The sequence below is a fragment of the Sus scrofa genome, chromosome 6, assembly GCF_054392235.1.
Source record: "Sus scrofa isolate SSC_HxYL_T2T_F1_AM1 chromosome 6, Sscrofa_HxYL_maternal_Yorkshire_Landrace_v2.0, whole genome shotgun sequence".
NCBI lineage: Eukaryota > Metazoa > Chordata > Mammalia > Artiodactyla > Suidae > Sus > Sus scrofa.
In genome coordinates this window covers 71,389,918-71,403,580 of record NC_139388.1, presented here as the reverse complement: position 1 = coordinate 71,403,580, position 13,663 = coordinate 71,389,918, and the positions used below count along the sequence as shown (strand labels likewise).

Sequence of the window (13,663 nt, the reverse complement as noted above, 5' to 3'; positions counted from 1 at the left end):
TCCCCTCCCCACCCTGTGTCCCCTCCCCGCCCTGCATCCCTTCCCCTCCCCTGTGTCCCCTCCCCTCCCCTGTGTCCCTTCCCCTCTCCTGCGCCCCCTCCCCACCCTGTGTCCCCTCCCCGCCCTGCATCCCTTCCCCTCCCCTGTGTCCCTTCCCCTCCCCTGCGCCCCCTCCCCTCCCCTGCGCCCCCTCCCCACCCTGTGTCCCCTCCCCTCCCCTGCACCCCCTCCCCTCCCCTGCGTCCCTTCCCCTCCCCTGTGTCCCCTCCCCACCCTGTGTCCCCTCCCTGCCCTGCGTCCCCTCCCCTGCCCTGCATCCACTCCCTGCCCTGCATCCCCTCTCCACCCTCTGTCCCCTCCCCACCCTGTGTTCCCTCCCTGCCCTGCGTCCCCTCCCCGCCCTGTGTCCCCTCCCCACTCTGTGTTCCCTCCCTGCCCTGTGTCCACTCCCTGCCCTGCGTCCACTCCCTGCCCTGCCTGCTCTCTGCTGCCCACTGCTCAGGGTTTCTTGGTGCGGTGGGGTTGGGGTGGTGGTGGCTGTGGACAGCCTCAGGCTTACTTCTTCTGGGTGGTGACCGCAAATGCAAGAGAGCTGCCTTCTCCCAAGACCCCAGGAACCCCTCCTGGAAAGACCAGGCCCCAGCACACCCCTCCCCTGGAGGAGTGGCTGCAGCAGGCCCTGGAGTCCCTTTTGACCTGCACAGGTCGTGGCCCCGTGGAGTGGAGCGGATCCCCATGGGAAGAGATGGCAGTCCACCCAGCCTGAGCCCCTTGGCCAAGGCTCTGTAGGACCCAGGGGTGGATGTGGGGAGGGAGGCAGGCCCGGCAAGGGGCCACGTCTCCAGAGGACACAGGTGCAAAGGCCCTGGGGAGCCCACGCTCTGGCCTCTGAGCTGTAGGCCCGTCCGCCTCCCCGTCACAGCTCCAAACCGTGACAAGTTCGCCGTCGCTTCTCTTGGCCTCTCGGCCGTTGTGGAGCTGATCCCTTTTTTGCAAAGAGGATCGAAGCGTTGGGAACCCAGAGGCAGTATGAAGAGTTGTACTGGGTTGCAGACCTCTCTAAAAACCCAAGCTGTGGCTTTTCACTGCTCATGGGCGTGTTTCAAGGTAATTACTCAGTAGAGTGAGAAGAGAATGCAGACCGGTGAGCACCATGCTTTTGCATGGGCCACATCCAGGCCCCACCGTGAGTGTGTGTGAAGGGAGTTGGCAGGAGTGGCCTGGTCCTCGGTGTGTCTTGTTGGGACCAGGTTTTGGTGTTTAAGCCATGCGTTCCTGGAAGGGTGGCTTCGGGCTGACGATTCCTGGTTCCTGAGCCTTCGCTCTGCCTGGCGGTCCCGGTGCCTCGCTCCCTGGCCCCGGCCACCTGCCTCTCTCCCAGCTCTTCCCCTCGGGTGGGGTTCAGGCTCTTGGGCCTCGTGAGGGTCACCGTGGTGGCCAAGCTCCAGTGTCCTCTGAGGGCCCCTGGGGCGGGCTTGATGGCCCAGCTTCGACATCCCAGAGCCACCAGCTGCTTGTCTGGGTCGGCTTGGCTGCAGGTGGAGGATGTGGCTTGGTCTGTGGTGCCCGTGTCGGGCCTCGCCCCCTCCCCCAGCCCCAGTGGTCGGCATTCACAAGCTGTGCAGGGTATGTGTGTGTGTGTGTGTGTGTTTGTGTGTTTGTGTGTGTTTGTGCCTGTGTCACTGGAGTGGGTCCAGTGATGGGCACCCCAGAACAGGCCTGTGCCTGCCGGGCTGAGCCACCTTCTGCGTGGTTCTTCCACCTGCCCCCTGGGTCTTACCCGCCCCCCCCAGCCCCCCCCACCCTGGGGATGGACGTGCTGTTGGGGACTTTTGGACACATTCTGACACAGTAGTCTGCTTTCTTCACTTGTGTTCACCGGGACTCCTGCACGGCCCGACCCGCCATGGCTGTCTCTGGAGGTGGCCTCAGGGCCAGGGGACCTCCCCCTGCCCCACGGTCCCCTGCCACCTCTGCAGTGTCTCTGGGCCTTGGGCTGTGGTGCCAGGTCAGCACAGAGAGGGCTCGGCCGCTGGCCTGGGTCCCCAGCAACGGGAACACAGCTTCCCTGAAGACGTGGGGAAAATCAGCCTCGTGAAATGACACGACACGTGTACCTGCCTCGAGGGAGTTCTCAGTTGGTCTCAGGACAGAGGCCGAGGGGACCCCGTTCGCTTTCTGGGGTGGCTTGAGTAATTGCCACAAACTGCTTGGCTTGAAGCAACCGACTGTTGTTCTCTTGAAGCTCTGGGCCCAGAGTCGGTCCTGCTGGGGCCAGAATCAGGTGTCGGGGGGGCGGGAGGCGCCTGGTCCCCTCCCCAGGCTCTAGGGGAGGGGCCTTCCTGCCTCTTGGTTGTTGTGGGTTTTGTTCCCGACTGGGGGCTCCAACCCCGCCCTCCGTCTCCACGTCCCCGCCCCTGGGTCTCTGTCTGTCCCCGTCTCAGATCCCTCTCCGTCCCGCTCTTGCGAGGACACCTGTCATGCGTTTAGGGCCCAATTTACTCCAGATCTCTCGTCGTCTCGTGACAACTTGATCACATCTGTGTGGACCCTCTTCCCAAACAAGGTCACGGAATGACCTCAGGGAGTGGACGCGTCTCGGGGGGCTGCCATCCAGCCCACTCCACGGGCCCTGGATGGTCACACGTTCCCAAGGGTTAGGTGTCTGCTTGCTTTCTTTCCTTTTTTTTTTTTTTTTTTTTTTTTAACGGCTACACCTGTGGCATGAGTTCCCAGGCCAGAGACTGAATTCGAACTTGCAGCCGCGACCACCAGAGCTGCGGCAGCCATGGTTCCTTTAACCCACCGTGCTGATCCCTTTTGGGTCGGGGATCAAACCTGAGCCACTGCAGTCAGATTCTTAACCCCTTGTGCCACAGAGGGAACTCCAAGTGTCTGTTTTCTGATTGCCTCTGGCCTGGTGAACGTCTGTTCCATGGCCAACCTGGTTTGTAATCCAGGAGTATAATTCCTTTGGCCTTTTGTGTAGTGTTTGCTACAGTGATTAAAATTCTGAATGGGAGAAATTCAATGTATTTTGCTTTTCTTTATAGTTTGCATGAAATCAGACCCAGTTTGACAGAATAAGACATTATAAAGTTACGGATCTAATCCCAACCCCTAGAATCACTGTCACGTTGTGCAGTGAAATAGTTGTTCTTGGAGTTCCCACGGTGACCCAGCAGGTTAAGGACCTGCCGTAGCCTCCATGAGGATGCAGGTTCAATCCCTGGCCTTCCTCAGTGGGTTGGGGATCCCGCTTTGCCCCAAGCTGTCGCATAGGTCACAGAGGTGGCTCGGATCTGGTGTTGCCATGGCTGTGGTGCAGGCTGGTAGCCGTAGCTCTGATTCCACCCCTGGGAACCGCCTGGGAACCTCCGTATGCCGCGGGTGTGGCCCTACAGACAAAAGTTGCTCTTGGCCTGCCCGCTTGCTTGGGTGCACCTGGCCTTCTCCTTGGAGCTGGGGTCGGGGTGGGAGTGTGGGTTAGGGAGGCCCTTGCTGCATGTGTCCCTGGCCTGTTGGGAGAGAGTGCAGAGCCCCTGAATTGTCTCCAAGGCTCCCCTGTCCCATGAGGGGCTGCTCACAACTCACTTCTTGTTAGAGCTGCTGAAACCAAGTGCGGGGAGCGAGCATTCGTGGCGCCAAGGCCGCTTTGCACAGAGGAGCTGTTAGACTGAGGACCAGAGCAGCAGAAGGAGGCTGGGCATCCAAGTCGCCCCATTTGAGTTGCCCAAGTAGCATGTAAATGGGGGCACATGTTTTCTTTTCATTTTGATCCTGTAATAAACTTGTGGATTTTGTGGGAGACGGTTTACAAAAGTTGTCTAGGTGTTAATCCTTCATCAGTGGGCACTTTTGCCAACACGTTTACAATTTATTTTTGTAAAATTGTGCCTTTAGAATCCACTTTTCACGGATACACTGTGGCCGCTCAGGACTCTTTTCTGTTCTCCCCCGGCCGATGGAGTGGGAAGGGCACACGCTGTCTTGTGTTTGACAGACGCCGAGGGTCCTACACTTCAGGTTTCTTACTGGCCTGGTTCTTCGCTTGTGTGTTCCAGGATGTGGGGGTTTTTCTTACTGCCAACGTCTCTCCAGCTGCCTTCTTGGAGTTTGGCTTTATTCTTATTTCTTTTGCACTAGTGGATGGACGTGGTCTCTTATCAAACACCACTGGGAGTTCCCATTGTGGTGCAGCGGAAACGAATCCCACCAGGAACCATGAGGTTGTGGGTTTGATCCCTGGCCTCGCTCAGTGGGTTAAGGATGCGGCATTGTCATGAGCTGTGGTGTAGGTCGCAGACATGGCTTGGATCCGGCGTTGCTGTGGCTCTGGTGTAGGCTGGTGGCTACAACTCTGGTTAGACCCCTGGCCTGGGAACCTCCATATGCCGCGGGTGTGGCTCTAAAAGGACAAAAAGAAAAAAACAAAAAAACGAAAAAAACACCACTGAATCAAGCCCTGACACCGAGTTGTGCAAACGGCTTTGCTTGAACGTGGAGGCTAATTGTGGGGCCTTTTGGCCACCTCGTTCCTTCCACTGGGCCAGTGACAGAGACAGTGAAGGATGAACAGCAGGCGCCGTTGCACCTGACCGATTCCTGATCACACACAAGTTACACAGACAGGACATACCACTGGGAGCGAAGCTCCACGGGAGAAAGTGTGGGCTGGTAACCCTAAATTGAATAGCCACCCGTATTCTTCATGATGTTACAAAGTGTCTCCCCGCTAACACAAAGCGCTGTCCTGTTGTTTTGTGCCTGGGTTGGGGAAGATGCTGGTAAGGTGCAGTGCGCTCACAAACCCGCAGGAAGATCCTTTGGGAAAAGGAGGCATCATTGGGACGGTGCGGGCCTTCGAGAGGGTCCTGGTGGGGCCAGCGGGGTCTCAGAGCCCCAGGCTGGCCTCGCCGTGTCCTCTGAGCCGCTGATAGGGTGCCGCATCCTCCTGCTTTTGCTGACCCCGCTTCTTGCTACCCTGCTCTCTAGAGAAATTTTCCCGGGAGAGCACTGGTGATCCCCCCCCTGTCCCCCTCACCATGTGGGTTTGGGAGTTTCTCACGACTGGTGTGCCTTGTTCCCCTTCTAGGCAGCGTCAGTCACCGCCTCGTCCACCTTGGCCTGCATGCACATGGTTCGCTGGGCCGTCTGGAACCCCTCGCTGGAGGCCAGCTCCGGGCGCGTGACGTTACCTCTACAGGGTGGGATCCGGCCCAACCCTGCACACCGCCTGGCCTATAAGGTGCCCCCAGCCAGCATGAGCTCTGAAGAGGTAAATCAGTGGAGGCGCCGTACGTGTGGTTATTTCCTATGAGCTCCTGGCACGTCCATGCATTTTCAAAACCAGAAGCTGACTGATGTGGGTGACGTTTCGTGAGCAGTGTTTTTTCACCTCATGGACATGCCCTCAGGAAACAGGTGTGGCTGCCAGGTCACGGTTGGCAGTGAGCTCGCAGTGAACTCACAGAGGCCGGCTTGGTTTTTTGGGGTTTTTTGGCCACCCTGGAGGCATGTGGGTGTTCCCTGGCCGGGGATCGAACCTGAGCCACAGCAGTGACAACACCTACTCCTTAGCTGCTAGCCCACCAGGGAACTCCGAGGCTGGTTTACCTGGGGTCTGATAAGGTCCCTGTTCAGGTGTCACTCTCTCAAGGTGACTGGGGAGCTTGTGACACTCGGTGCTACAAGACTTATGTCTTGTGCTGAGTGTCCTTTTCAAAAGCTGTCTTGAACCGTCTGGTGCACTGCAGCCTGGATCTCATGTGCACGAGGCTGGGTTGGAAGCTGGGTGATCATTGTCGCCTTGGCTGGTCTTTGCGGCTCATCACTAACGTCCTCTGGACCGCCACTCTCTCCAGCTGTGTCCAGGGGGCAGGGACCATGGCAGGATTTAAAGAGATCCATTTTGAAATGAAGCTTACGCTGAACTCCAACATAGAAAGTGAATGAGGCGGGGGAGGACGCGGGTGTGTGGGGGGTCTCGTCCCCTGGCCTCCCCTGGCCAGTCGGTGGCCTCACCGGGTGGGGAGCAGAGGTCCACGGGTAACAGACACGTGTGACACCCCTACTCTGCCCCACGTCCCAGGTCCTTCCTGACACGAAGAGGGTCGTGGTAGAGTCTCTGCCTGGGGTGTTGTTTGATTCTTAATTTCCTGAAATATGCCCGTCTCATCAGCTGTGCAGACAGGGGCCTTTGAGGACTCAATGGGCTCGTTTTTCTTCCGGGAATGACCGTACCTGTCATTTCAGTATGTCTTTCCTGTGCTGATGCTGGCGACAAATGTTATTTCGGGTGTTATTATTGAAGATTGGATTGTGCTTTGGGGACGGGACACGGGAGAAGCTGACTGTGCACATCTTCTGATCATAAGGAATGTCCCTCATTACGGGACCACATTGGCTGCCTTCCGGCAGGGTCGGGTTTGAGCCCTTATCGTAAAGTAGCCACTGTAAGTCCTGAAGCCATTGCTATTTTCTCTCCTGTTCCCTCCTCGCTTGGTGTGTACGTGGACATAGATAAATGCTTATTCTGTTTCATTTCAGCCTCTCCTGGCACTCGATTTCCTTCCCTCTCTCAGTGCATAAACGGTATTGCAGTATCAGTGTTGCGAAGGTTTGACTGTCTTAATGACACAGATATATCAAATGCCACTGTTTTTCACAAGGACTGTGGCTTCTCATGGAGGTTTCTTAGCCTCAGCACTATGCGGCAGCGGCCCTGGCCTCTACCCCCTAAATGCCAGCAGCATGCCCCAGTGATGACAGCCGAGCATCCGTGGCATGGCTGAATGGGCTCTCCTGGGGTCAGAGTCGCCCCAGTCGAGGCTCGCTCCTCTAAACAGGTCGGATTAGCTGAAATAAAAGCTCCCACTGGTCACAACCTCGATTCCCTCTCCCGCTCTCTAAAGCTCTGCTCTGCTTCTTCCTGTGTTTCTTATCTCACAGCAGTGCCAGCATCTACCAAGTCAGAGGGTGGACACCTAGGGGCTCCTGGGCTCCGCCCTGGGACCAGTCGGTTCTCTTAATCATTCATGCCGTGAGTTTTTACTGAGCACCTGTGTCTGCTCTAGGAAAACATTTCTAATCCCATGGACCTTGCAGTTGAGTGGGAGTGGCAGATGTTCATCAGAGAAAAATAAAAAATACAAACACCCCATTACTTATTACTAAGTAAATTTGGGGGTTTATGGTATGATTATTGAGTGTTATTTACTGAGAAGGTCAGTAGTGTATTATGATTCTGTTTTCTTAAACAGCTCCTAAACTCTTCCCTTGAGCAAATAATTATCTTCAAAGAATTAATGTTGGAGTTCCCTGGCGGGACCTAGTGGTGAAGGACTCAGCATTGTCACTGCTATGGCTTGGGTTCGATCCCTGGCCTGGGACCTTCCGCATGCAGTGGGCGTGGCCCAATAAAAAAATATCTCCAGGGGCAACCACTTTCAACTCCTAGCTGTGCCATATGGTATTTACTTCGTTTTCTGAATATTCTGCTTCTACTACTATCTCTTGTTTTATCAATTTTAGAAATCATATTGACTTACACTAATGATACGTGAGAACTTAAAGCCCCATTCGGTCCCCCTGCGGCTTGGCCTTGCCCCTCAGGTACTGTTGCCAGAGGGGCACAGCACTGGGGTCTGGCCAGAGCATTGAAAGGGAGCCCCAGGGAGCTGCAACGAAGTCGGGAGGTCTGGAGAGGGAGGAACTTGAAAAGCACCCCGTGAAGTTGTCAAGAAATGCCGTGCTCACCCCGAGCTTCCTGTCCCTGGATCTGACCCTCAGCAGCGTGTCGCAGACTTTGAGACCTGGGCTGTGGATGGAGGTGCCCACCGGGTGGACCGGGGGCAGGAAAGCTCCCAGTTGTGCTGCTCAGGCTTTGAAACCGGAACCGATGGAGACGCCACAGCCCCAGGAGGCTGGTCGGGACCCGGGGCTTGAACCCAGCTGGGTCGATTCCTGACTGAACAGAAATATCAACATCCTCCCGAGGATTTACACGAGCCTCAGAGTCTTACAATGTCATCATCCAAAGGTCCACGATAAAATTTAAACTTAACTTATAAAGAACCAGGAAACCTCAACTTGCAGGGGAGAAACATGCAACAGACCGCAATCCTGAGATGACACTCACGTTTCAGTGATCAAAGGCTTTAACGCAGGCGTTATCAAGAGGTTCCTGTGGATAAGAGAAACCACCTTTGAAACAAAGGGAAATCGAGTCTCCACAGAGAGATAGACGATGAGGATGAAGCAAATGAGAATTTTAGAACTGAAAAATAAAATTCACTAGGTAGACTCAGTAGCAGAATGAAGGTTATAGAAGAAAAGTCCACGAACTTGATAGGATTTATCCAGCCCAAACCACAGAGAGAAAAATGATTGGAAGACAATGGATGAAGCCTCAGGGGCCTGTGGGGCAGCACCCAGAGGCCGTCGCCTGTGTTGTCAGAGCCCCCGTGGAAGAGAAAGTGCTGTGTGGAAAAACCATTTGAAGAAATAATGGCTGAAAACTCCTCGACTTTGGCGAAAGACTTAAACTTACAGGTTGAAGTGGTTCCATGCATAGATGCGAAGAAATTCACTTCCAGACACACCACCATCAAACTGCTGAAACATCAAGACAAGTCCTGAACACAACCGTGGAAAAATGATGCATTGCTTATGGAGAAACAGCAGTTTGAATATTTGTGGTTCCTCAGCAGAAACCAGGAAATGGAACAACGTTGTAGAAGCCGTAACAGAAGAGCCTGGAACTTAGAATTCTATTTTAGCAAAAATCCCGCAGGAATGAAGGTGAAATATAGACATTCTCAGATGAACTAAAACTAAGAGAATTCATTGGCAGTAGACATGCTCTAAGACAATTAATAAAAGAGGTTTTTTTTTTTTTTTTTTTCCAGAGGAGAAATGATACCAGATGGAAACTTGGTATATCAGGAATGAAAAAAGCAACAAAAAAGATAAAAATAATACAGTATTCTTCTTTTGAGTTCTTCAAAATATGTTTGATGGTTGAAACAAAAATTTGAACAGTGTCTCAGAGTTCCCATTGTGGCTCAGGAGGTTAAGGACCTGACATTGTCTCTGTGAGGATGTGGGATCGATCCCTGGCCTCACTCAGTGGGTTAAGGATCCAGCGTTGCCATCAGATGCAGCTTAGGTCACAGATGCGGCTCAGATCTGGTATTGCTGTGGCCGTGGCATAGGCTTCTGCTGCATCTCCCGTTTGACACCTAACCCAAGAACTTCCATGTGCTGAGGTGTGGCTGTAAAAAAAAGAAAAAAGAAGTTATAACAGTATTTGATAGGATTTTTAAGGTATGTAGGTGTAATAGGTGAGACAACTATAACATAAAGGGGAGGTAAAGGGACCTGTAGGGTGGTAAGGCTTCTACATTCCACTTGAGGTAATAAAATGTAGATTTCGAGTGGATTGAGGAAAGTTAAATATTTACATTGTAAAGTCTAGAGCAATCACTAAAAATAAGGTACAAAGAGACAGTAAGAAACTCAATAGATAGGTAAAATGGGATAATTCAAAATAAGGCAGGAGGAGTTCCCGTCGTGGCACAGCGGAAACAAATCCAACTAGGAACCATGAGGTTGCGGGTTCCATCCCTGGCCTCGCTCAGTGGATTAAGGATTTGGCATTGCTGAGAGCTGTGATGTAGGGTGCAGACGCGGCTCCAATCCTGCATTGCTGTGGCTCTGGTGTAGGCCGGCGGCTACAGCTCTGATTCGACCCCTAGCCTGGGAATCTCCATATGCCCCGGGTACGGCCCTAAAAAGCAAACAAACGAACAAACAAAAGCAAAATAAGGCAGGAAGGGGGAAACAGGAATGAACAACAGGAAGAGCAAATCATAATGTAATGATAGTCCTGACTCCAGACGCACCGGTAATTACATGAAATGTAAGTAGTCTGACTGTCTGAACACACTAACGTCAAGACAGACGCTGTCAGTTTGCATAAAAAGTCCGGGCCCAGCTCTATGCTGTGTACCAGGGACTCACTTGAACTATAATGAGGTAACAGGTCAAAAGTAAAAGGATGGAAAATGTTCCATGCAGACACTCACCAAAAGAAAACAGGAGTGGCCACAGCAACACCAGACAGAGTAAACTTCAGGGCAAAGAAAATTTCTAGGAAGTAAGAGGGATATCGCATATGATGAAAAGTGTCTGTTTACCAAGAAGACATGCGATCCTGAAGGTGTATGCACCTTACCCAGAGCTTCAAAATGCAACAAATGAGTAGACCAGAAAGAAGAAATCGACCCACTGACAGGTGTAGGCGGAGACTTCAGCACTCCTCTTGGAGTAAAGGGTAAATAAGCAGATAGAAAACCCCCAGCACGAAGAAGATCAGAACAATGTCCTCAAGCGTCTGGTTCCAAACGGTCTTTGCGGAACACACCCCCCAGTGCAGATTATCCCCTTCCTCGATGGTGCACGTGCAGCACTCACCACGACTGACCACATCCCGTCATAAAACAAACCTCAGTGATTTTAGGAGAACGGAAATTATATAAGGTATACTCTGTGATCATAATGGAATTAAACTGGACGCTAATAACATAGAGAATGTAAACAGTTAGAAACACTTGGAAATTAGTACAATTCTAAATAAGCCACGAGTCAGAGGGGAAGCCTTAAGGAACGTAGAAGACATTTGGAATTGCCAGAAATGCAAATACGACATCTCAGAATTTGTAGGGGAGTTTCCATTGTGCAACTCCTGATTAGGAAGTGGAAACAATCCGATTAGGAACCATGAGGTTGCGGATTTGATCCCTGCCCTTGCTCAGTGGGTTAAGGATCTGGCGTTGCCATGAGCGCGGATCCCGCGTTGCTGTGGCTGTGGTGTAGGCCGGTGGCTACAGCTCCGATTCAACCCCTAGCCTGGGAATCTCCATATGCCGCAGAAGTGGCCCTAGAAAAGGCAAAAAGACCAGAAAAAAAAAAAAAAAAAAAAAAAAGAATTTGTAGGATGCAACTAAAATGTGCTTACCTGGGTATTTATAGCATTAAGTGCTTATATAAGAACACAAAAAGCTCTCAAACCAGTAATCTAATCTTCCACTTTTAGAAACTGGAAAATAGAACAACAAAATAAACCTAAAGCAAAGCAGAAAAAAGTCAGCAAGGAAGATAAGAGCAGAAACCAAAACGAATGAAAATAGAAATTCACGGAGGGAAAACTAGAGGAAGGCAGTGAAAGAGCAAACTGAGTCTCTGGAAAGATCTGTAAAGTTGGCAAACCTCTGACAAGACCGAGAACGTCAAGAGAGGCAGACGTCACTGATGCAGGGAAGGGAAGGAGGCCACCCCTGCAAACCACACAGGAGGCAGATGTTCTTCAGGGGTCCTGTGCCTGTAATCTGCCCTGTGCCCTCAAATTCGAAAGTGTAGGTGAAGTGGATTCGGTTCTCAAACAACAAACTATCAACACTTGCCCAAGGTGAGCTGGATAACCTGAGCAGTCCTATGACTCGGTAGAAAATGAATTCCCGGTTAAAAAAGCTTTAAATGAGACACATTCAGGCCTAGTCACTCTAAGTTGTACTAAACATTTAATGGAAAAATAGCACCAGTTTTATAGTCCCTTCCAGAAAACAGAATAGATGAGAACAATCCCCAACTCACGTAACAAGGCCTGCGTTCCCCTGATACCCAAACCAGAAAAAGACAAGACAAGAAAACTGTGAATACAAACCCTTCGTGAACCTCGAGGCAAACTGTTCAACGAAATATTTGCAAATTGAATCCAACAATAGGGAAAAGAACGATACACTCGGACCAGGTGGGGGTTCATCCTAGGATGCAAGGCAGTTTTCTCTTTGAAAATCAAAAGATGTAATTTACCATAGTAATGGCCTAAAGAAGGCAAACTGTGTGATCATGACAATTGATGCAGAAAAAGCATTTGGCAAAATTCAGCATCCGTTTATGATAACAAACTGAGCAGGAGTTCCCGTCGTGGCTCAGTGGTTAACGAACCCGACTAGCATCCATGAGGTTGCGGGTTCAATCCGTGGCCTTGCTCAGCGGGTTAAGGATCTGGCGTTGCTGTGGCTGTGGTGTAGGCCCCTAGCTACAGCTCCGATTTGATCCCTATCCTGGGAACCTCCATGTGCCATGGATGCGGCCTTGAAAAGACAAAAAGACAAGAAAAAAAAGAGAATAAAAAAACTGAGCACACAGGAATAAAGAATGTTCTCAGCTTGATCAAGTGTATCTACCAAAGTCCCTTAGTCAGCATCCCACCAGATGTGAAAGAGTGGATGCTTCCCCCTAGATCAGGAACAGGTGAAAGATGCCCATTCATAACATTCAGCACCTTATTCAGTGTTGTCCTGGAAGGTCTAGCCAGTGCAATTAAGCAAGAAAACAGAATTTTAAAACATACAGATTGGAAAGGAAGGAACAAAAGAGTCCTTGTTTGCAGATATGATTTTCTATGTAGAGAACTTCCAAGAATTTACCAAATACTCCTGGAGTAGACGAGCGAATTTAGGAGGCTACAGGATACAACAGAAGGTCAAGATAGAAAAATCAATCACATTTCTATTTTTTTTTTTTGAGGGGGTGTTTTTTTATGGCCACACCTATGGCATATGGAGGTTCCCAGGCTAGGGGTTAAATCGGAGCTGTAGCTGCCGGCCTACATCACAGCCACAGCAATGTGGTATCTGAGCTGCATCTTTGACCTACACCAACACTCATGGCAATGCTGGATACTTAACCCAGTGAGCAAGGCCAGGGATCGAACCCATGTCTTCACGGATACTAGCCGGATTCTTAACTTGCTGAGCCACAGCAGAAATGCCACATTTCCATATATTATCAAAATATATACATTTGGAAAGCAAAATTTAAAATGGTATTATTTACAAAGGCCTCCCTTTGTTAGAATGAAGTAAATCTAGAAAATGAAAAATATGTATATGATCTGAATGCTGAAAACTCTAAAACATTCCTCTTGCTGCATGTCATTATTCTCATGGGTTACTCTTAAGTGGATCAAAGAAAAGTTAAATAAATGGAGAGACATCGCTATGGATTGAGAGACTCAATATAATAAAGATACAAATTCTCCCCAGATTGATCTATAGGTTTAATGCAATTTCTATCAAAATTCTTGTGTGGTTGTTTAATAGACATAGACAAGCTGATTCTGAAATTGATACAGGAAATCAAAGGAATTAGAAGAGCCAAAACACTTTTTGAAAAGAACAGTAAAGTTGGAGGATTCAACTCAAAGTCAAGTTCAAGGCTTTCGGGAAAGCCATGGAAATCAGAGCTCAAGTGCTGTTGGTAGGGGAATTGCACACGGATGAATGGCGCAGAATAGCGTCCAGAAGTCAGTCACAGCTGAGCACTTTCCTATCAAGTTAAACAGCCACATACCATGTGACCCAGCAGTCCTGCTCTTAGGGAAGTGAAACTCAAGAGACATGGAAACTTAGGTTCATCCAGGAACGTGTACACTGATGTTGCTAACATTGCTGCTGATGAGCAGTCACGCTGGAAACAGCCCAGACGGGCCTCAGTGTGGTTGGATACAAGCCCTGTGCTGCCTCGTACGGGGAGCGCTGCTCAGCTGAGAGGGAAAGCCCTCGGACACACGCCATGGCTCGGATGAGTCCTAGCA

At 50.9% G+C, this 13,663-nt stretch overlaps 1 long non-coding RNA gene across 14 annotated transcripts in view; it reads left to right on the top strand.

Moving 5' to 3' along the window:
- Nucleotides 1-13,663, top strand: part of LOC102166225 (nephrocystin-4) — a 112,930-nt gene that overhangs the window by 46,138 nt on the left and 53,129 nt on the right. For all 14 annotated transcript variants that reach the window (XR_002344866.2, XR_002344867.2, XR_002344865.2 and 11 more), the window contains one exon: nucleotides 5,096-5,278. This is a non-coding gene — a long non-coding RNA (nephrocystin-4). The remainder of the gene's footprint in view (nucleotides 1-5,095; nucleotides 5,279-13,663) is intronic.